This window comes from Anser brachyrhynchus (genome assembly GCF_964034855.1).
Source record: "Anser brachyrhynchus genome assembly, chromosome: 1".
Lineage (NCBI taxonomy): Eukaryota > Metazoa > Chordata > Aves > Anseriformes > Anatidae > Anser > Anser brachyrhynchus.
In genome coordinates, this window is record NC_137694.1 from 136,954,381 (window position 1) to 136,979,769 (window position 25,389).

A 25,389-nucleotide genomic window follows, 5' to 3' on the forward strand; every position below is an offset into this window, starting at 1 on the left:
CTAGATGATCTTTAAGGTCCCTTCCAATCCAAACAATTCTATGATTCATTCTATGACAAGAAGAGAAGTCTCTGGGGAGACCTCGCTGCAACTTTTCTATACTTAAAGGGGGCTTATAAAAAAGATAGAGAGAAACTTCTTGCTCAGACAGATAATGATTAACATTAAGCTACGCCTGCTACAGACCTCTTGATCAAGAGGAAGAAATAGCCAAGGCCTTCTTCAGACAACTATAAGTTGTCGTCCCTGGTCCTCACAAGGGATTTTAATTGTCTGATATCTGCTGGAAGAACAGAGCAGCAAAGCACAAGTAATCCAAAGAATGGTCTGTTCAGGGATCTTCTTGGTTGAGACTCCCCAGAGAAGAGGGGTCTGGAGGAACTGGAGGGTTTCAAAGATCACCTCAGTCAAGCTTAAGGACCGTCCATACCCACATGGAAAAAAAAAACAAGCAAAGGTGACAACAGGCCTTCATGGATGGAGAAGTTCCTGACTGATTTCAGATATTACTAGGAAGTGTATAAAGGGCAGAAACAAGAGCAGGTAACCCAGGAGGAATGCAGATCTTCAGCAAGAATTTCAAGCAGTCTCTTATAACACCCTATTTAACAAACTGATGAAACAAGGGATAAATAAATAGACAAACTGATGAAACAACGGTTGAGTAAATGAACAAACTATGGACTTTTGATGAATGGGATATGGACAAAAGAAATGGATTACGTTGGAGGACTAAGTGGTAGAAAAGTTGTGGTAGTTAGCATTTTCCAGCAACCACGGTCATCTTAGAGCCAGACTACAATGCTGTAGTATTGGAGGCGTTCCAAGCATACTCAAGGAACAGCGTTCCTCCTGATCTGTGACACAGAAATATAATGTTTTGATGTTTATATTTTTGAGAATTTGATTTGTGTGTGTGTGTGTGTATTCATTATGTTTGGGGTTTTTGTTTTGTGTTTGCATTTGATGGCAACAAGGAGAATGGAATTTTGACCTTTTTTAGTTTTCTTTCTTTTCTTTCTTTCTTTCTTTCTTTCTTTCTTTCTTTCTTTCTTTCTTTCTTTCTTTCTTTCTTTCTTTCTTTCTTTCTTTCTTTCTTTCTTTCTTTCTTTCTTTTCTTTCTTTCCTTCCTTTCTTTCTTTTTCCTTCCTTCCTTCCTTCCTTCCTTCCTTCCTTCCTTCCTTCCTTCCTTCCTTCCTTCCTTCCTTCCTTCCTTCCTTCCTTCCTTCCTTCCTTCCTTCCTTCCTTCCTCTTTTTTTTCCTCCATCTGTATGGAATTTACTTTATAAGAGAGAACTGGAATATAATGATCAAGAGTGGTAATAATTTCCTTCAGTTTTCTCGAATATTTCGCATTCTGTGGTTAGATGATAATATGAAGAACTGCAGTTAAGGTCTGTTCCACTCACCTATTCACCCCTCATTTTCAGCACCGTCTCCCTCATTTATAATACAAGTTAAAGTTAATGATAAACACAGAAGAGGTATAATTAATAAATTAGATAACTAGTGCTAAAGACCAAATGGAGATATTTTAGGAACTGTAAAAAAAAAACTCATAATTTTTAGTGACTGCAAATTTTGTTTTCCTAATGAGAATGTTTCAGACTCACTAAATCTCAGTTAAAAAGATATCAAAGGACAGTTATTAAGCAGTTACTTGTCATTTTCACAACATATACACGTTCTTTGTGAAATTTGTCCCACTGTTAAAGTAGCAGTGGAAAGCCAAAAGAAATATTTAATTGAGACACTCATTCTGCTGCAAGCAAGCTGTTAGCCCAGAAGAGGTAAGGCTACTGTGAAAAGGTTAATCTTAAACATTCAGCAAAATAGTGATTCTCTGCAAAATCTTGAGGAAATGTGCTTTGAAGAATACAGTTCCTAATGGTTTCTCCCAGCAAACTCTATCTTGCATTTTTGGACATTTTTGGCTTTTTACCTGATGGTTGGTGTGAAGTAGAAAAAAGAACTATTTAAGAAACATATTTTGAAACATTGTGTTTGAGAAATGGTGTCCTTTAACTTTTTTTTTTTTTTTTTGAAAATGTCCTTCTGGTGAATTTTCCTCTCCTCCAAAACCTGATCAGATTCTAGCAACCGATTTTTCTTTTTTTTAGAGTTTTGGGATTTGTCAAATTAAACTGAGAATGTGAACTAAAGCACATGAAAAAAAATCTTAACAGTTCATTTATTTTATATGCTAATGTTTTTGATGTGTCCAAAGAAAAACTTCAAAGTTTAGTAAAAATAAAAACAAATCATCCATCCTCACTGAAAAAAAAAAAATGCCGTCTCCACCTATGATATTAGAAAAATGTGCAATGACTGATGTTCTATAAAGTATAGGTGATATTATGTGTTTCTGTTTTCCTGACCTTCCTTCAGCATTTATGCTCTAAGAAGCAGAAAATAGTAAAGATTTTATAGAACAGAGATAAATCCCAAAGCTCCTTGTTTTTTTTGTTTTTTTTTTTCTCACTACATCATCAAAAATATCCCAGTAATCAGATCATTCTGTATATATCTGGTTTCTGCATCTAAAAAAAAAAAAAAAGCCAAATGGAAGAGTTACTCATTTATTTATTTTCTCTTTTATGTTAAAGTATTTGCAATATACATTTCTCAAGAAATCATAGCATCGTGGAACAGTTTGGTTTGGAAGGAACCTTTAAAGATAATCTATTTCAACCATCCTTCCATGGGTAGGAACATAGGAACATCTTCCACTAGATCAGGATGGTCAAAGCCCCTTCCAACCCAACCTTGAATTCTTCCAATGATGGGGCATCCACAATTTCTCTGGGAAACCTATTCTAGTGTTTCACCACCCCCATCGTGAAAATTTTCTTCCTTATATCTAATCTATATCTACCCTCTTTCTGTTTAAAACTGTTGTCCCTTGTCCTGTCACTTTTTATACCCTGGTAAAAAGTTTTTCTCTTTCTTATCTTTCTGTATCAAAAGGCTGCATTAAGATCTCCCCAGAGCCTTCTATTCTCTAGGCTAAACAACCACAACTGTCTTACCTTTTCATTGTAGAAGACGTGTTACAGACTTCCTGATCATTTTTGTGGCCCTCTTCCATGCCTGGTCTGACAGGTCCACATTTCTATTACATTGGAAACCTCATAAAAATGGCTGCAATAATGTGGAATAATTGCCTAAGATGACTTGGAAATTAAATTGATATGCACATTTTGAAGAAAATGTACAGCACTGAAGAGACTTCCAGGGTAAAGTGTAGTTGCACTACCTAAATGTTCCGTAGGCCTCCAGCCTTAGATGTTAATCACACTGCGGGAACCTGGTGTGCTGACTCTAAGGAACAGTAGAGAGCATGGAGTGGAATAAAGACACCGTGGCTAGCCTCTGTGACAAGATGGGAACTTGATTGTTCTTGTGAATACTGAGACCAACAAACTGCACATTTGCTACCCTGAGCCAACAGCCTTTCATGTTTTTGACACAATGCTGTGCTCTAGTAAGCTTTGCTTATTATAATATTGTTATAATACAAAACCACACCTCCATCCCAAAAGCTACCCACGTCCAAGGTGTGACTACCCCGCACTGAGCATGCACTCTAAATTTCTCAGAGCCTACACCTTTAAACAAAAGCAAGAAATCTTTGCACCAATCATAAACAAGATATGCATGACTAGAGACACTCAAGTTCCACCTAAAAGATAGAAAATAATATAAATTGGCTTAAGAGAGAGGGGAAGTTGGGGAAGATACCTTTGTGATTTCTGGGATCAGTCAATGGGCTGAGTCTCTCTTCCCCCATATTGGGACACCTCTGGGTAAGACTTGAACACTTGGTTATACCAAGTGCCTCCCTGAAAATCTTAAGAAATCTCTATAGAGTCTTTGTGGCTTTTAACGTGTTTATAGCCACACTGCTTTACTCATACTTTTATTATTTAAGTGTGCTTTGCAGACAGTGAAGTTATCACTGGCAATCCAAAGAATCTGTGTACCTGTTGCTTTAATACATTGCACTGGATTGCATGAAATCTAGCCGTGATAGTTTTCATTGAACGCGACCAAACTCTGTGTGGCCGTGGTAGTTCATGGAATATGACTAGAGTGAAGGTGTACTACGTTATCTGTGAATCATGACAGTTCAGTACCCTGAACGCAACTGGACTTATAATGGCTAATTGGCTACACCCTTAACACAACAACCACTCCAGGTAGGGTCTCACAAGGACAGGGCAGAAGACAAAAGCCACCTGCTGGCCATGCTTCTTTTGATGCAGCCCAGGATACAATGGATTTCTAAGCTGCAAGCACACATTAACAGCTCATATCTAAGTGTTGTTCAATAATACCCTAAAGTCTGTCTCCACAGCACTGCTCTCAATCTGTTCATCACCCATTCTGTACTGATAACCGGGAATTGCCCTGACCCCTGACTTTGTCTTCTCCAACTTCATGAGATTCTCACAGGCCCACTTCTCAAGCCTGACTAGTTCCCTCTGGATGGCATCCCTTCTCTCTAGTGTATTATCAGCTGTACTACTCAGCTTGGTGTCATCTGCAAACTTGCTGAGGGTGCACTCAATCACACTGTGCATGTCATCAATGAAGATATTGAACAGCATTGATCCCAAGATGGACCCCTGAGGGATACCACTCATCAGTGGTTTCCACCTGGGCATTGAGCTGTTCACTGCAAAACTTTGGATGCGGCCACCCAGCCAGTTCCTTATTCATCAACTAGCCCATCCATTAAACCCGTATCTGTTCAATTTAGAAACCAGGATGTTGTGTGGGACAATATCAAAGGCCCTACAGAAGTCTAGGTAGATGCTCTTCAGTTGCTCTTCCCTTATCCACCAAAGCAATTAATCCATAGTAGAAGGCCACCCTATTAATCAGGGATGATTTGTCATATTTGAAGTCATGTCGGCCATCTCACATTCCATATGCCTTAACATAGCTTTTAGAAGGATCTGTCCCATGGTCTTACCCAGCACAGAGGAGAGGCTAACCCGTCTGTTGTTCCTTTGGTTATTTTTACCCTTTTAAAAAACTGAGTCAGATGTTCCCCTTTTCCAGTCACTGGAGACTTTGTATGAGTGCCATGACTTCTCAAGTATAATGGAAAGATGTCATTATACTTTTTCAATAAAGTTAAGTTACTTAATAACAGGTAAGTATTTTATATATATTTGCATTTTTTGAGGATAAGAATATTTTTAGTTGCAGTCTTTATTCTAGGTCTTAAATAAAATATCTTAATCATACGGTGAAAATTTCTTATTTCAAATCTTTTAAAGCCAAATGCAAAATCTTAATATTATATGATTTGCTATAATGTGAAAAATAGGTGAAAAGATATATATATATATATTTTTTTTTTTTTGCTAGGATAGTAATTATAATTGCTAATCTTTTTATTGCTATAAAGAATTTTTTGAAAAAATCATAACTATTTTAAAAAGGGGGATTTTATTTTGTTTTGATAAAGTCATTCATATCATATACTGGAAGTGAGACAAAAATAATAGAAAATACTGATAGTTTCAATGTCTAATGTCAATGTCTAATGCATTTTTGTTTCAGACTAGTGTCATTTAATTGTGAATTATAGAAAGAAAACATGCTGTGGCAGTATTAGAAGCATTAACATATCATATATAATAACAATTTGAGAGCCCTACCCTATATTATTTACACATTTTTATTTCAAATTATGTTGACAGAGAGTTATGTGTGCAGGAAAAGAGGAAATATAAGGGGTGCAGGCCTTGTTATTTCACATTGAAATGATGATGATAGAATTTACTCCAAAATAGTCCCTGCTAATGTCAAACTCAGCTCCAATCTTTGGTATTAAAAGACTCTGCACTAAGGAAGCAAAAGTAGACTCCAGATTTTTGGAGGGAAGTGTGCAGTCTAGAGACCATAGAGTCCTGCGTTTATTTATTTTATATGCCTACTCTAATCTATACTTCTGTCCAATGTCCAGAACCATTCCTATCTCCTGTTAACTTTCTGCTCTGCTTCCTTTCAGTCTCTGACATTGTTTTAGCTTTCAGCTTCATTCAACTCTGCTTATTGGCAGCTTTTACTGCACTCCATGATCTCCTGTCCACATTCCAGTTCTAACTACTCGTGTTCTGTAGCCTAAATACCATTTTCTCTTTACTCTCCCAGGAGAAAGAGTCAACTCCCACCTTCATTCATAGCAGGTCACTTCCTCTGTTCCCTCACTTCAAGGATGCTTTTACTGTAAGGAACTGAATCTTCTTATGCCTTAACATAAGGGTATCCCTGTTAAGTTTCCTCTACCTATGAAAAATGCTGGAGAACAAATCACAGTGATCACTTGTGTTATATCAAGAACACTGGAATACACTGAATAGCTCTTTCATGTGACCAGGCACAAATTCCAGAGGTTTTATTCCAGAAACTGAAGTATTAGTTTGTTACAATAAATTGTAAATTTCTTTCAGTTGTTAAAAGGAATGCTTTTCCCTGTCATCCTAGACCCATTTCTCTTGCCATGAAAAAAGGATACCTGTGAAATTCTGTTCCTTGCAGACCCCAAGGTCAGTACAGCAGGAAGGCAGGAGGTGCTGCAGGCATGCAGAAGTTCCCCTCCAGCCTGTGGAGAGGCCCCTGGTGTAGCAGGCTGCCCCCCTGCAGCCCATGGGTCCCACACGGAGCAGATCTCCACTCTGCAGCCTGTGGAGGAGCCCCCGGTGGAGCAGGTGGATGTGGCCTGGAGGAGGCTGCAGCCCATGGAGAGCCCCCGCAGGAGCAGGCCCTGGACTAGAGCTGGAGCCTGTGTAGAGGAGCCCACACAGGAGCAGGGAGTCTGGGGGGAGCTGCAGTCGGAGCAGTTTGCTCCTGGGGGATGGTCCCAGTGATATGGACCCATATGGGAGCAACTTTTGAAGAGCTGCTGCCTGTGGGCAGCCCCCGCAGGCTGAGTTTGGGAAGGATGGCATCCCGTGGGAGGGACCCCAGGTGGGGCAGGGTCAAAGAATGACCGTGTAGAAGCAGCGGAGAAGAGCGTTAGGGACTGACTGCAGCCCCCATTCCCCCATTCCCCTGCACTGCTCAGGGGGTGGAGGTGGAAGGGCGGGGGGGGGGGGGGGGGGGGAGGGGAAGGTGTTTTAGTTTCTTTCCTTTGTTTCTTACTTCTTTAGCTTGTTAATAGGCAGTAAATTTCTCTAATCTCCCTTCTCTGAGTCTGTTTTGCCCATGATGATAATTGTTGAGTGATCTCCTTGTCATTATCTCAACCTTTGAACTGTTTTCATTGTATTTTCTCCCTTTTTCCCTTTGAGGAGGGGGAGTGAGAGTGGTCATGGTGGAGTTCAGTTGTCTAACTGAGTAAAACCACCACAGTTATGTAGATTTCTCTCTTTTTAATAGATGGATTTCTTTTGCATATGAGCTGAATATTCCAAGATATCAGATATTAAGTCTATGATGTAATAACGTTTAGGAAGCCTTGTATGTTCCTTTTGTTATAAATGAAGATACAACTCAATCTGAATTTAGTAATATTTATAAAAGGCAAGTAAACAGTGCTGGGTGCACGGGGAGCCTTACGCTCTACCAACACACACACACAACCGTTGGATTTTCTAAATATATATAATATTGCATTTACATATTCATAAGAAACCTGAGTACGCCTATACATATGTATGACCTATCCCTGCTTTGTATTATAATTAGCATTTCCATAAACTCCTCCTTTTGGCACCTGCCTGCGTAGTGTCTCCTGGTGGTGGTCGTTGAGGGTTGTGGGGATGAAGGTTCACGGTTCTTCTTCATCACCCCTAGTAACCCTTCGTTCTTGTGCAGACTCAGTGGCTTCCTGGATCTCATCCAAACTGCAGGGGCGACTTCGACCCACTCCCTCTTCTTCTGCGCAGGCTCTTCCCTCCTTATCTCAAACCACAAGGTTCCCAAAAGTAACAAAATGTGATTGACACTAACTTATGTGAGGCCATCTTTTCCCGTGTTTTGTTAACTCTTAAAACTACATTAACAATGCGATTATCATATAACACCAAACAACAAATATTAGCAGTTTACTCAGTGTTTTTCATTGTTCTATACCAATCATCTAATTGACACAAATTATTACTCCATGTATCACACTTTCTTAAGTTTACTTCTGTGTAGCTTTCCATATTTTTTTTCCTGCTGAGTCTTATAAACATACCTTCAACTGGTAAAACAGCTCAATACACTGCATTTTTCTTTTCCTGTACAAAATACGGAATATATAAGCTGAAGGAAAACAAATCTTATTAGTTTTATTTAGTATGATCTAGCTCAAAAATTACTTTATGTAAATAACAAAGCAATCACAAACGCTAACTTATAAAACCATCTTGCAACATCAAATCCAGCTATATTTTCAAGGATCATTTTATAATTTCTAAATAAGAATATCAGTGATATTAAATGCTGTAAAATTCCTTTTGAACAATGAAAAATTGTTTTTATTTTTTTCCAAAGATTTTTCTTTAAATTAGATTTATCTTGTATTTATTTGTCATTGTCTACTGCATTAGAAATATAAAGAAAGCTTTCTAATAGACACACAACCAGAGCAAAATACATTGATATATAATGGCAGATATAAACATACTTTTTTTTTTTTTTTTTCCACTGTCTGGTTGAGAGGTAATTGAATGACTTCTAATACATGTTTCGTACAAAACATATTATTTCTTTTTCCTGAAGTAGTTCTATTGGTACATAATTACAGTTTATTTGCATTTATTATTAAAAATTCAAATGACTACATCAGGATATTTAAATATAATAATAATAATAATAATAATAATAATAATAATAATAATAATAATAATAATAATAATAATAATAATAATAATAAACCTGGATAGAATTCAAACAAGAGAAACTGAATTCCAGAAGTCCTTACAAAGTTTCATTCTTTCAAGACATAAATTAATGCATGTCAAAGGGGAATTCTTCCTCTTTGCAGCATTATTTTTCTGGGCTATTTTCCCAGGATGGTTAACCATAAAAAATATATTACATGTGTTAGTGTATTACTGAGGTTTCTTTTGCATTACCACCTTGTGCTTCCAGTCAGGAATGGGCACTTGGCATCACTGAGGGACAGAGATTTCAAGGATCATTGGATTGACTGTTTGATTTCTAATGCCTGTTAAAATGAATAGGAATTAGGTGTCCACATATATTTGTGTTATTCACCCCTCATAAATACTATTCACCCTGTTCTTCACAAAAAAAAAAAAAAATATAATATTTGCATTATATAATGACGGACAAAAATAAAAGACTAAAGAGAGACTGAGATAGAAACAGTTAACGTTAGTAACATTCACATTGAAAAGCTGGTTAATACCAATATTTTAGTTTGTCAAATACTGCATGTTAGTTTTTGCTGATTGATATACAGATAAATAAGCATAGCTGAAATTAAAAGGTGTTGAAGGAAAATTGAAGTATATAGTGGAATTCAAATAGAATTTAACTATCAGCTTCTAAGGAGCAGTCTTCATAATCTTCTATAAATAGCTTCTGAAACTTTTTTTTCAGTACTATATTTTTTTTTATTAGATGCTAATTATTTATGGAAATTAATTTCTTCCTACGTTGATCCTCAGACCTTCACAAATGAGACATCTGTCTGCTCCCTATGGTTTGAATCAGTGACATATACTGCAAAGCTGAACTCAGAATGGATACAGTGCTGGTGGTAATGATGTTGTCATGATAATTATGTATGAGTATGCTGTGTGATTGACGTATTCACATAAGGCTCAAGAGAAATAAGTTCCAAGACCTTTTTTTTAATTCATACAAGCCATTGCCACAGATGGTCTGAGTGTTGGAGCAGAGGTAAAGCTGAACTAAAGGGATGTCTCCTAAATGTCTTGCACATAAAGACAGCTTTGCAAGCTCTCTCATTTCTTTGACTAGTACTCTAACAAGAAGACTGTAAACCCCAGTCTCTCTTCATCATATTTTAAAACAAGATACTATGGTTTGAACTGAAAGGGAAGACTGAGATTAATGCACTGGTAATTCAAACTATGAATTTCAGTCTCAGGCGTTACAAACATTTAGGAACACATCTATCATTGATGAAGTGTTAGTATAGGCATGCATCCAATAAACATTCTTATTTCCCATTATTTCTCTCCTCTTTTGTCATTGAACTCTCAGAAAGCACTGAAGAAAGAATTTATCTGTTACCTACCATCTCAGCTACATTAAATTCCAGCAATAAAACCCCTGGAGTTCATTTTAGAGTCCATTTTTTAGTTATTAGTAATAAATATTCCTGTTAATGGCTGTATATTTGAATTTTGAATACATTAAAATCTTGTGAAAAAGAAAGCTCATTCATTTAGTAATTATTATAATGTCAAACAAGGCAAGAAGACATAGTCTTTCTTTATAAAATTATTGGTCTGACCAAATTGGTTTAGAGAGAGAGAGAGAGAAAGAGAGAGAGAGAAAGAGAGAGAGAGAGGAGGAGGGGGAAAAGAAAAAAGTATGGATTTACTCAACTTCTTTTGCAAATGTATCCTATACAGCAAGTATTTTTGTTTTTCTTTCCTTTTTTTTTTTTTAACATTAACATTTTCAGTTTTCTAGTACATGTTCCATGTTACATGGATCAATGCCTATGTTTGTAACCTACATGGAAAGAGGATACACAGAGATGGAAACTGAAGGGTAAAAATTGGCTTGGCAAGAAGAAGCTAATGCAGAATATATATATATTTATATATTTTCAGTTATGACAACACTACAATAAACTGAAGACATCTGAAGTACTGTATTTGAGGTGATTTAAAGAAAATTGTCTATAGACTCCTAAATTAGTAATGTTTTTTCCATCGTAACACACCATTAAAATATCCAACTGAAATAGTTTCCATTATGTCAGTAGTTAAAATCAATAAAGGATTTCAGAGGAATATTTTATTTATTGTCAACAAGATTTCCAAGTGGAAATACTACACTTTTACTCAAATACATTTACTAAACCCAGGAAATTAATCCATGATTTAATTATTTTTGAGGTATTTGAGAGACCGGTCTCATTAATAATAAAGTATATGTTTCTCTCAAATAAATAAATAAATAAATAAATAAATAAATAAATAAAATGTTTCTACTTATATTTATTATCTCCACCTAACTTGTAGATCTCATAAAAATGACAATAATTAATTGTCCATTAATATAAAAGTATCCAATGTTAATAGATTTATCTAAATAATTTTTAAGAAATCTCGTGAGAAACTTGGCACATGCTATTTTCACCAGCTCCTTCTATAAATCCGTAGTTCCCTTTGACTTTGTAGTCTGAGATATATTCTTCAGCAGAACCACCAGTAAAATGGATCTCTCCAGATAAGTACCTACCACCACATCACTCTTTATGTGAGAAGAACTTGGTTAGTATTTCATAGAATCATAGAATGGTTTGGGTTGGAAAAGACCTTAAAGATCATCTAGTTCCAACCGCCTGCCATGAGCAGGGACACCTTCCACTAGACCAGCTTGATCAAAGCCCCGTCCAACCTGGCCTTGAACATTTCCAGGGATGGGGCATCCACAGCCTCTCTGGGCAACATGTTTTAGTGTCTCAATTCCCCCAGGAAATAATTTCTTCCTTATATCTAATCTACCTCTTTTAGTTTAAAGTCATTACCCCTTGTCCTTTTACTATAATCCCTGATAAAGAGTCTCTCTCCAGCTTTCTTGTATCTTCTCTAGGCTGAACTGAGAGGTTTGCCAGCACTCTGTTCATTCTCATGGCCCTCCTCTTGACACTAACAGGTCCTTGTCCTTCTTATATTGAGGATCCCAGAGCTGACTGCAGCTTTATTTGTTGGCATACAATATTCCATACAGACTAAATCCTAAGAGTCCCAAGAATAGGAGTATGTACTATTTACATATTTTTTTGACATAAAGAGGGATTATTTTTGTTTGGCTGTGTCAGGGTTTTGATGGTACTATAGCTAAAAAAAGAAATAAAATTGACACGATTCTAAAAAGAAAAAAAAAAAAGGAAAATATGTATTTGATTTCAGTTAAAAGCTTAGTTCATACAATTTATTATTAAATTGTCCTTTTCTGACTGGGATCATCATTCTGATGAGAACAAATATGTCTTCACATGGGAAAAAAAAATCCCTAAATTTCCACTAGTAGCAAGTGGAACTGTAAAACCTCCAATAATTTTAAATAGCTTAGTTTTTATGTTTTATCCAGCATTGTGCTATTTGCTCCCAAAGACATTTGACATGGATCAATGCTCTACATTTTTAAAGAGATATTGTAACTCTACCATTGTAAATCATTTTGTTCCTCTTCATTGATTATTACTTTTCTGGTTTTTGTATAATGTCTTTGCAAAGATCTTATATTGAAGATAACAGGGTCTATTTCTGCCAGACCTTCAAAAAAGTCACTGTTTTGTTTTTTTTTAATGTTGACATTCTTTTTTAGTGACACATAGTAGTAATACAATGGCAGCATAACTCAGATGAGGTTTAAGAAAACAGTATCATATGAAACAAGATTATACATTGCTAAGAGAGTACTAATGAGGAAATAGTATTTAGTAAATTTGGCTTGAAAAATGGGGGAAGGTCTAGAGGCGGGAAATGATTTTACCTTGCAGACGACTTTGCTCCAGCATACTTATTTTCCCCAAATCCCAGACGTTTTATTAGTCACAACTTGTTCCAACATACCAAAAGTTTCATAGTGGTTTTAGTAAGGAGCTCTCATGCATTTGTTCACTTGCACAGCAGTCCACAAGTGAAACTTGTTGAACCGTTGTCTTGCCATTCCTATTCTGATATCAAATAACCTATGCTGCTGTTGCTTTGGATACTGTTCTTTGAAATCTACATTGTCTTACACAGACACACACACCTGCAAAAACATATCTGAACTTAATAGTCTTCCAGAAACTCTTCCATTGAGATTTCCCAGCAGCTCAAAATATTAAAGCTGTCACTGATCATCACACCTGCCTTGTACACAAGGTGTGCAGGCAAGCAAGCACGTCCAGAGAGTATTGTCTTTCTGACATGTTGTGTTATTTCTTCACCTATGCAAATTATTGTTTTATTATATTCCTTGTCATGTAAATTTATCATATTCCTTGTTTCATAGGCAATTAATCACATCTTTTTATCCTGTTAGATTAAATTCTTTAAACCTTATCTGTGCTTCAAGCTCTATCTGTAACAGCCCATGTCTCTGACATAGATTTCTAAATTATTGTCTTCAGCTGATAACCTTGTACTACCCTCCTGTATCAATTGTAGATTAAACTGTCTTTTCTGTGGCTTCATATTTTCTACATTTTGACATGTAGCAAACTTACCTCATCTTAACTTCATTGAATTGTTCATTTCCTTTAATCTTTTCCATCAGAACTGAATTAATTTGATATTTGACCTTTGACATTTGAGTGGTATGACATAAAAGCAAGAAATCTGCATATTTTTGTGTATATTTTCTTCACCTCACAGACTTTAAGATTAGCAGGACACGTTTCTACTTTAAGTAGAGGTGTATGTACATTCCAGTTTCTCATGTCACAGTTTCACTGCATTGCAAAGCCAGCTTTAGTATTAAATAACAAATAGTTCAGTGATAACAGAAATGTACTGATTTCTTTACAATTGTGTGGAAGAATTATTAAGTTAATGGACAATAAAAATATATTTTAGTTTAATGCTCATTTTGATTTAATTTACTGTTTTTTTTTTAAACTTTTACTTGCTAAGTAACAGTAAATAAGTAAGATCAGAAATGGAGAGAAAGCAGCAGTTCTAGTTTTACAGCTGCCTCTCAGAACCCAGTCCTGATGAGAACATGAAACTAAACACGAATTACTGATTTTTCAAAATCTTGCATGTTCTACCATATATGAAAGGCTGAGTTTTATAGAGAGTAAAAAGCTAACACGTATGGTTAATGATCTATGCAAACAACATGCATCCAAGAAACTTTGAACCTCATGCCTCTAAAACTAATAGAGAAAAGAAGAAGTCTCTGTCCTGGTTTTAGCTCGCTAGAGTTAATTTTCTTCCTAGAAGATGGTGTGGTGCTGTGTTTCGAACTTAGGATGAAAATAATGTTGACAGTTGTAGCTGAGCAGGGCGTACAAAAAGTAAAGGACTTTTCAGCTTCTCATGCTTCCTTGCCAGCTAGGAGACTGAGGGCACACAAGAAGCTAGGAGGGGACACAAAATGAAGCTGGGAGGGGACAACTGACACAAACCGACCAGAGGAATATTCCATACCATGTGACATCATGTTGAACAATAAAAGTGGGGGAAGTTGGCCAGGGGGGCTAACATTGCTCAGGGACTTGGGCATCAGTCTGCTGGCGGTGAGCATTGTGAATCACTTTTTTTTTTCCTTCCTTTCTTCCCCCTCTTCCTTTCTTATTAAACTGTCCTTATCCCAACACATGAATTCTCACACTTTTACCTTTCTGATTTCTCTCCCCTATCCCACTGGACAGAGGGTGGCTTGAGCAAACTGATATGCTGAGCTGGTTAAACCATGACAGTCTCAAACACTGGAAAAACAGGTGTGCCTTCCAGGACTGACAACTGGTGAAATGCATCTCCACTACAGAGCTACAGTCACACTGGGCAGCAATTTCAAACTGTTCAGAGACTGCTTTATTTACAGTGAAGTTACTGAGGAGCTGGCAATCACTACCAGTGCAGCTGTGAAGTCTGGCAAGACAGCACACCACTGTGCCCTTGCCTGTCTGGTAGTCAAGGCACATCAGTATTCCTTGAATGTGAAAGGTTCACCCAAAGTGTGGAATTTTTAATGTAGCATAAGAAAGGAATGCCCATGTCCAAATGGTATTATTAGAAGTGGACCGAATGCTTATAAGACAATAAACAAAGTAACAGAAGGAAACAGAATGTTCTAAAAATAGTTGATCTTCCTACCCAAATATCTACTGCATACAGGGGAGAGCTAATTTTTTGGTCAATAGTTCCTAACACTTAAACAAATAAACAACAAGATCCACTCCTCTTCCGCAACACTATGCAGGGAAAAAAAAAGGGGGGGAGGGGTCAGAAGTGAAAGGTAGTCATACCTAATATGATATGGCTTTATTCATACCGCAGACTTCAGTTCTCCACTAAGAACTGTATCAGTATGTTTGCTAAAACGTGCCAAAGTCCTTAGTTTAGGTTCAGCATTGATGCTGGAGACTAACAGCCATAGTCACTGACTACACACATTTTTAGAACTGTTACTGCCATGCTAAAGTTGTTCTTTATGAAGGATATTTAGTTTGGGTGAAAATTTGAGACCCTGATAACTATATACTGGATAAAACAACCATTCAATTCAGCAGTCCAGAGGTTTTGGTTTCCTGGAATAGCACAGTTCTATTCCAGTGAATAGTAGTTATTTACAAATTTGTCAACACTGACACAACCAAAAATAGTGTTATATATTGGTATTATGCATCCTGAGTCTTGATTTACTGGACTTGCTTAAATTACCTTCTTGTTACATGCTTAGTAAATCACATAAAGAGGACTCTACATGATTGGTGGGTATTCTCCCTGAATTCCATATAGCCAGCAAATCAGTTGATCATCGCACGCACACGGGGGGAAAAAAAAAAAAAAAAAAGATGAATGGAATACTACCTAAAGCTCTAATCTGTCTCTGAAATGAGTAAAATAAGTAGAGCTAGCAGGACTGAGTGAGTCTCAGCAAATCAAAAGGTAAGAGCACCCTGCCTCAGTCCTGGGAAAATGCCGGTCTGCTTATTTCCTGCTTATATCAGTTTCTGAATTGCCTTACTGTCTGGATTATTCCAGGCTATGAGAGAAATGAATTTTGCTCTGTTATTTTATAGTAAGAATTTTCTACAACTGTTGTATGTATTTCAGAGGAAAGACAAAATGAAAAAAAAATAACTCTTCTCCCAAACAAACAAACCAAAACATTTTTTTTTTGTCCTTATCCAGACTTGGGAGAAAAAGTCAAGAAGTTCAAAGTACAATATTTGACTGCAGGTAATCAAATGTTGTTCAGGCATGTACAAGTTGTAAAATTCCAGACTTCCATTTGCAAATGGAAGAGACAAAACCAAAGAAGTAGGAATATCCTCAAGGAAAGATCATTGTAGAATATTATGTCTGTATTCAGTAATATATCTTTCTTTTCAGAGCAATGATTTCAGAGCAATCCTTTAATTATAGTTTCATGCAGACATAGCCAGGAACAATTAAGATTTTAAAAGCACTATAATTACACAGTGATATAAATTATCCATTAATTTATAATCTACATAGTTCTGTTATTTTACTGTATGTAAACATCTTCAGGAAACTGTTGTTATTACAAAACCTGACCAGCTTTGTCAATTTTCACCTCCTATAAAAACATACTCTAAACAGGAATACCTTAATCATGTCACTGTATGGTAACTATCAAATTCAACAGTGTTAACTATCATATTCCCACAAGTCAGATAAATTTTCATGTTATTACTGTTTTCTGTCTTAAGTTCACTAGAAGTCATTATGAAAATAATTTCCCAAGAGAACCAAATATATGCTGTTAATATTCCTCTTAGTATCTTCCATAGTAAGTTCTAAGCTGACATCAGTTGAGGTATATTGATTTTCATAATAAAAGAAGGATCTGGTAGTCAGTGAAAGAATAAAGGTTGTGAAATAACCAAATTCATTTCTCTGCTCTACCATAGTACATAGTACCTAGTACACAGAACCAAGAAAGTCACATAAACCTATATTCATCTTAGCCAAATAAGACCAATTTGGAAAGGTGATTAAACTGGGTACCAGAAAAACACCACAAGCCTAACTGTCCTAGATTTTACATGTTATCAGTGGAGAGAAACTGGTATCCTCTGCTGCAGGTTTCAATCCACTGTACTTCAGTTTTTCTCTGATGTAAGTATGTGAATGTAACTATATAATCTGTAAACCATTCAGGTGCTCCAGTAATATAATCATATAATCATTTAGGTTTCAAAAGACCTCTAAAACCTCTAGTCCAACTTTTACCCTAGCACTGCCAATGTGTGTGTGTGGGGGGGGGGGGGGGGGGGGTATCTGAATATTATAATCTGTATATTATGTAATTGGAATTTAAACTAGCAAATCCATTCAATTCCTCTGTGTTTTTGTTCATTTTACATTTAAGTTTCCACTCACTGAAATGGAAATGCTCTTATAAAATAAGTAAACATAAATTAAAGTTATTTTAGAAGCGTAAAGATGTTTTGAAATATTTACTTTGGAATCATGAATCATGTTTTGAAAATTCTTGTAGATGCATTAGTCAATGGCTGCTAATTAAATCAGTAAAATATGCTGCTCTATGCTGTAGAATTAACAGTTTACTTCTTATGACATACTGATATACAATTCAGAAATGTGAGGTGCTTTTTCTTTGCTACAGTTGTACATATTCTATACACTTTACCTGTTACTCGGAACTTCAGTCAACAAACTAGGACATGAATGCGTAATTATTCAAGGTCAGAATTACTATGTACATGATCAATATTAAATAAACAAAAGCTTAGAAACCAGAAGTTCATATTTGCTGGGACAAAAAAAAATACTTACCTGTAGTGGATTAGATCACTGTAAATACATTTAATTTGGAGACCTAAGAGGTGAATACCAGTGCAACTTCTCAGCAGTCAAAGAAAGCGCATATGCAAGCATAGACAGCACTCACAGGACCATATAAGGAATGTCCTGTGCAAATATTATACATAATGTAACCTAATTGCTGTAAACCATTATACGCTATGGTAGTTTCACTCAGGTGGGCAGCTGAGCTCTGACTCAGAAAGGGAAAAGGGGAGAAAATACAATGAAAACAGCTTAAGGGTTGAGATAATGACAAGGAGATCACTCAACAATTATTGTCACAGGCAAAACAGATTCAGAGTAGGCAGATTAGAGAAATGTACTGCCTATTACTAACAAGCTAAAGAAGTGAAAAACAAAGGAAAGAAACTAAAAACACCTTCCCCCTCACTGCACCCCTTCCACCTCCACCCCCTGAGCAGCGAAGGGGAACGGGGAATGGGGGCTGCTGCGGTCAGTCCCTAACGCTTCATCTCCGCCGCTCCTTCACAGCACTCTCTGCCCCTGCTCCACGTGGGGTCTCTCCCACGGGATGCCATCCTTCCAAAACTGAGCCTGCGGGGGCTGCCCAGAGGCAGCAGCTCTTCAAGAACTACTCCCACATGGGTCCATACAATGGGGTCCATCCCCCAGGAGCAAACTGTTCCAGCACGGGTCCCCCACAGGTGGCAGCTCCCCCCAGACCCCCTGCTCCTGCGTGGGCTCCTCTCCACGGGCTGCAGCTCCGGCCCGGGGCCTGCTCCTGCGGGGGCTCTCCATGGGCCGCAGCCTCCTCCAGGCCACATCCACCTGCTCCACCGGGGGCTCCTCCACCCATGGGCTGCAGCGTGGAGATCTGCTCCATGTGGGACCCATGGGCTGCAGGGGGACAGCCTGCGCCACCAGGGGCCTCTCCACAGGCTGCAGGGGAACTGCTGCTGCGTGCCTGCAGCACCTCTGCCCTCCTGCTGCACAGACTGACCTTGGGGTCTGCAGGGCTGGTTCTCACTCCTTGCTCTCCCAGCTGTGATTTTTTTTTTTCCCCTTTCTTAAATCTGAACTCAGAAAGGCACAAACAACATTGCTTATTGGCTTGGCTCTGGCCAGCAGCACGTCACTTTGGAGCCGGTTGAAACTGGCCATTATAAAATGGGGCAGCTTCTGGATTCTTCTCAAAAAGGCCACCCCTGAAGCTCCCTGCTACCAAAACCTTTACACGTAAACCACTACATATGCAAAAACTTTGAACCAGCTCTTTGGCAAGCTAAGGAGAATTGTTTTTCAAGATTCATTTTGAAGTGACAATAGTAAAAGAAAAAACAGGAGTTTTTCATGGTGACTAACAATGTTCTATTACAGCACAGCTGTAGTTTGACCACTATGGTATCATCAGTAACACACAATTCCAATTACTTCTGCATATTTACACGGATTTAACAGGCTCTATATTTGTTTCTAATAACAATTTCATATTACTCTCTTAGTCAAAACATGTATTCAAGAAGTCATATATTTGTTTATTGTCCCTTAAAATTCAAAGATCTTTAAAAAGAAGAAAATAAAAACAAAAAATCTCCTCTATTACACTCGGAGTAAATGTTCTGCTGTTCCTCATACCTTGTTCACATTATATATAATATCAGTGTTAGACATTTAGTTTCCTGAGTCATTTGTAGGGAAATACAACCCTCCTCTTTGTTTCTCCCTGGGTACGTCCATATTAATGTAGTGCCTCCAAAGATATCTAGTCACAACAGTGTAGCAAATTATGCTTGATATTTGAGAACTATTTTCATTCAGGTTAATTTAGCCCTTCAAATCTCTTGAGAAAACAATCACACCAAAGACTAACTCCTGAGTGATTATTTGAGCTTAAACCACAGGTGCACCAAATCTTTTTTATTTTTGCCTGCAGAGAGAACTTTGAACATCCCCATATCCATTTCAGCAGCAGTAATTGGTTTATAATAGCAGTCTTGGACAAAATATTCACAAAGTCTTGAAAGCAATCCAAAAATCCAATTTCTGCTATTTATTGCATAATGTTAAGAAGAATCCACTGTATTATGAGCTTATGGTATATTAGTTAAAAAACATCAATTCAGTTTTGCTGCCGTATTGAAATTTGTCTCTGTAGTACAGTCCTGAAAAGAAAATATTTTGTTACCTTTCTTTCCCTTTCATTGACCATCTTAAAAAGGAGTTATCTTTTGCAACACGTTAAGAGATACCTAATATTTGGTTTTAGCCTGACTTTAATAAATAAAAGACATAGTTAATTAAACTCTAACCCATCTCTTCAATCATATTGAAATTCAAAACAATGTCAGATTATTCTTATAGTTTCTCTACAGTCTGAAAAGTCTTCAAGAAGGGAAGGAAGGAAAAAAGATCTGTAGAAGGATTAAGAAACAAATGAAGAACATTTAGCTCACATTTTCACAATTCTCTTACAGTTGGATAATATAAAATTTTCCATTTGTTATAGAATCATAGCATCATTAAAGTTGAAAAAAACCTTCAGGATCATCTGGTCCAACTGACTCCCTACCACCAATATTACACACGAAACTAGGTTCCTAAGCACTATTTCCAACCTTTCCTTAAATACCCCCAGGGACAGTGACTCCACTACGTCCCTAGACAACCTGTTCCAATGCTTAATAACTTTCTGAGAAGAATTTTTTTCTAATTTCCAACCTGACACAACTTGAGGCCTTTCCGTCTTGTTCTACTGCTAGTTATCTGCAAGAAGAGGATGACCCCCAGCTCCCCACAACTTCCTTTCATGTAATTGTGGGGAGTAATACGGTCTCCCCTGAGCCTCCTCTTCCCCAGACTGAACAACTCCAGTTCCCTCAGCCCCTCCTTATAGGACTTGTGTTCTGGACCCTTTTCCAGCTTCGTAGCTCTTCTCTGGACATGCTCCAGGGCCTCAATGTCCTTCTTGTAGTGAGGGGCCCAAAGCTGAACACAGTATTCGAGGTGCAACCTCACCAGAGCAGAGTATAGGGAGACGACCACCTCCCTGGTCCTGCTGGCTACACTGTTCCTGATACAAGCCAGGATGCCATTGGCCTTCTTGGCCACCTGGGCACATTGCTGGCTTATGTTCAAGTGAGCATCAGTCAGCAATCCCAGATCCTTTTCCTCTGCACAGCCTTCCAGCCACTCTGCCCCAGGTCTGTAACGTTGCACGAGGTTGTTGGATCTCGGATGGATCCCATCTGGACTCATGGATTTGTGACAGTCCAAGTGGAGTACAAGCAAGGATGCTCTTGCACTTCTTGGCCACCTGAGCATGCTGCTGGCTCAACCAATACCCCCAGGTCCCTTTTCATAGGACAGCTTTCCAGCCACTTTTCCCCCAGCCTGTAACATTGGATGGGGTTGTTCCCCAAGTGCAGGACCTGGCACTTCGCCTTGTTGATCTTCATACACTTGGCCCCAGCCCACTAAATCAGCCTATCCATATCCCTCTGCACAGCCCTCCTACCCTCGAGCAGATCAACACTACCACCCAACTCAGTGTCACGTGCAAACTTACTGAGAATTCACTTGATCCCCTCGTCCAGATCAGTGATAAAGGCACTGAAAAGAACTGTCCCCAATACTGAGCCTTGGGGGACGCCACTAGTGATTTAACTCCATTCAGCATGACTCCTTGGGCTCAGACACCCAACCAGCTTTTAATCCAACCAAGCGTACACCAGTACAAGCCTTGAGCAGCCAGCTTCTTCAGGAGAATGCTGTGGGAAATGGTGTCAAAAGCCTTACTGAAGTCTAGGTAGACCACATCCACAGCCTTTCCCTCATACACTGATATCATAGTGTTTGGCACAGACCAACTTGCACCTCAAGTAGTTTATATGGCAACATATTCTAGAGTTGTAGGAAATAAAATATGCGTAGTATAGCTCAAAGGCCATACTTAATTCTGATAAGAAGATTTTGAGAAAACTTTTTTTTTTTTTAAAATGTGAAATCCTTACCTTGTATTAAAGGAAAAAAATGAATTGTAGAGATTAAAAAATCATGTTGCAGTTTTTCATATTATTATTAACTATTTGCACCCTACACTTTAAACTACCTAACTTTCTGTTCTATTTTTATACCTTGTGTAATAGCCTGAAAAGCCCTCTTCTGTAACATTTCTTTTTAGTTTTTAAACAATGTCAACAACCTTAACAATTTTTTTGTTTGTTTCGTGAACAAACCATCCTCTTGGGTTTTTTCTTTATGTGCTCACAAGTCTTTAATCCTTCCATTGTCTAGGAAGAAAAAAAAAAAAAGTCAAGGTAAAAACTAAGTTCGTAGCTGTATTTGAAGGATTATTTTTTTCCCACAGTAAAGGAATAAATATCTTTAAAAGAACAGTCCCAGTCCTTAAACGGCCTGTTTATTTATAACCATTTATTCAATTTTACCTTTCTCCTCATCATCATCTTCTATGCCTCTTCTATGGGAGAAGGCTGGGGGAGGGGAAGGAGAGAGGGTGGCGGGAGGGGTGGGTTGAGGAGACAACATCTATACAGACTTAACAAAAATCCATCCAGCATTATTTTCAAGCCATTTAAATACAGAAAAGACAGACAAGCTTATCATTAGCTACCTTAAACTGTTTCTGGCATTTTAAATTTACACTTCAAGAGCCATTGAAATCAGGTGGAAATTTTTGGCAAATGTTGGTTATGCACTGATGACTATTCCAGGAGATATACATTGTGAAGTCTCTGTTGGCTGTTTTTATCCTAAGCCTGTTTCTGGTTCTTTCTTTTTCCTGAGACATATGTATGTAATGTCAATCTGAAGAAGGGTTTGGTTTTGCCACAAAAATCTTCATGCATGCAACTCTGGTTGCAGAACTTCTCTTTAAACTAAGCATATCTTTGTGTTAATTAAAATACGTGATTTACATTCTAATTAATTGTCTTTCCTTCATGGAGTTAAAAAAAGAAAAAAAAAAAAGAAAAAGATAATCACAGTAGTTACACCTGCTCTTCCTTTTCTATTCTTATCATAATTCAAACAGTAATTTTGAAGAAGAGAGAAGAGTTTATAAAATTTTTGAAGTAAATAGGTTAATAAATAAATTTATCAACAGATTAACAGATTTCATTCTTGTGTCGAATAGAATATGAAGATGAAATAGTTTAGGGTAACTGAATTAGTTCTGAAAGAATAAATTAAGAATGTGTTTTTTTTTAATTATGGCTTGTGTTTAATATAATTTGGGGGGGTTCTAGAATCTTGGGGTAAGTTTGCTGACTTTTACCATTCATGGTTTTCTTCTCTTCTCTTTATTCTGGAACTTTAAATAACAATATCACAGGGCATGAGATGTCTTCTCCATTCTCTGAAGATGGTGGACAACTAAGCTTATTCAGAAATACTGCATTTTCTGGGTGCTTTTGTTGTTGTTGTTGTTTTCAAAATTAGAGTTAATAAGTGCTGACAATTTCTCTCAGACTTTCTCAGTCGGTCACCAATTGATTCAATTCAAACTACAATTATGCTGCTCAACAATTTCATCTTAGCATTCGATTCTATAAAATTAAAACTGTTAAAAAAGGGGGACATATCCTCAGTAAATATCAAGAACATATGATAAGTATATTGTAAATAACCTTTTTCTTTTTTCCTACTGAAGAATGTGACACTATATTTTTAGAGTTCAATTCTGAGAATTAGAAAACATATTTCCATATTTCCTTTCAGTCTTGACCTTGTTGTTGACCTTGTGTTTTTTGTTTTCTTTTTGTTTGTTTGTTTGTTTGTTTTCCCAATAAATTAAATGCTAAAAGATAAAATACTGTTCTATATTATGTTTGGCTGTGACATTCTTCAAGCAACTTGACAACTTTTACTGCAGTTCTATAAAATGTTCTACCTGACAAGAAAGAAATAATTTACAAGTGTCATTTCTCTCTAGGAGATGCAGTGGGAAAATCTAAGTAGGATACACTTCTGATAGGCATGATGACTCACATAGATTCTATTTCGACAATGTTTACTCAGACATTGTAGAAGTTGAATGTTCAGGCTAGCAATAGAAGACAATAAATGGGTAACAATGTAATGTAACTCACACTATTGAAGTTATGCTGTGAATGTGTTACATACTTTAAATTAAGCTTAATAACAGAAGGTATAAGCCTTTGAAATTACATACCTTGTTCTCTTATAAACTGTTTTACTTAAATTGATTGCAACAGATTTACTTGATAGATAAGGTTGGTATAATTTGCAGAGATTACTGTTACACCCAAAACAAACAAACAAACAAACAAACAAACAAAACACAAACAAAAAAACAGTTATATTTCCTATATATAGGAAACTTTCAATATATAAGGCCAGCAAATTCTTTCGTGTCTTTCTCTATCCCTAATTCTTTCCTCATGTTCTTGAAACTTTTTTCACGTCGTTATAACTCAACTGCATATTTAGAAGACCAAACTGTGCAAATTAATGTAGGTTCAGAATCATGTCCTTAATTCACTATCATTTATGAAGCTATCTTAAGAGCAAAGCATATACTCAAGTACAGTAACTAAAATGTAGTTTCCACTAAATAACTCGGTCATGTGTTCTCTAAATTCACAGTATTGCTTTTGAAGAGTGTGTTATTTTGGAGCCACCTTAAAAAGTGAAGACCTTTGAATTCAGTTAAAAAATTATTTATATACTTAAATGCTTATGGACTCTGAGCTTTGTTTAAAATGAATATGAGATCCAACGTTCAAGAGCATTCTGTGTATATTATTTAAATTAGTTAGCAGGAATAGACTAATAACTTTGGACTTCTTGAGTACTGAGTATCCAATAATAACAAAACCAAAGTTTATTTATCTTCAAGTGTTTGTAGTTGTAAAGACTAGAAATAACTATTTGTGGAGATTAAAAAGAGCATATTCATAGTTATTATTAACTGTAAATAAGTCTTGTTCCCTCATTTCTGAACTGAATCAAATGATTTAAAATCAAACTAGCGGGTAAATCCAAGTCAAATTAATCCAATTCAAACCCAGAATCCTCCATTTTCAAAATGGTATATTATATAAATCGTATGAAAAGATTTAGAATCTGTCTCCTGCCTCAGCTTTGTTTTATTTTCTGTACACAAATGAACTTATTAGACAGATTTGAATATTATGATAGCTTCCTATGACATTGGTTTATTCTTAAAATATCTAACTTAACAGCTTTAATCAAGTTTCACTACAGGATGATTCTTATTAAATCAAACCTTAGAGACTGTTTCTGAGCAACACTAAGCCTTCAAAGTGATTTCCTTATCTGGGCTGAAAATTTCTTAGACACCAAAAGACAACAACAACAAAGTTTTATATCAAGTGTGCATTAGGATATATAAAAGCCAACAGTTTCCATTGACTGGAAATTACCAGCTGAATTCTCCTTTCTAATGTCAGATGTTGGTCCTGAGAAGCAACTGTCATTTAACAAGCCGTATTTATACATAAGAACATCTTAAATTAAAAAATATGTTCTTGCAAGCTAAACATAAACAATAAAGCTGAACTGCAAATTCTTCCTAAGCTTTTTTTACATTTTTCTTTTGAGAAAAGAAATTTAATAACAGTAGAAGACCATTAGTTTTCTGCTCCTTGAGAACATAAAGAAGATTGTTTATCTAACCAAGCTGTCCAGACTAGACAAAACACATATTTTTCATTGTTTGCTCCTGTTGAAGGAGGAT

At 36.8% G+C, this 25,389-nt stretch overlaps 1 long non-coding RNA gene across 2 annotated transcripts in view; it reads left to right on the forward strand.

The window, feature by feature from the left end:
* Positions 1-25,389, forward strand: part of LOC308193102 — a 67,779-nt gene that overhangs the window by 21,209 nt on the left and 21,181 nt on the right. The window lies entirely within an intron of this gene.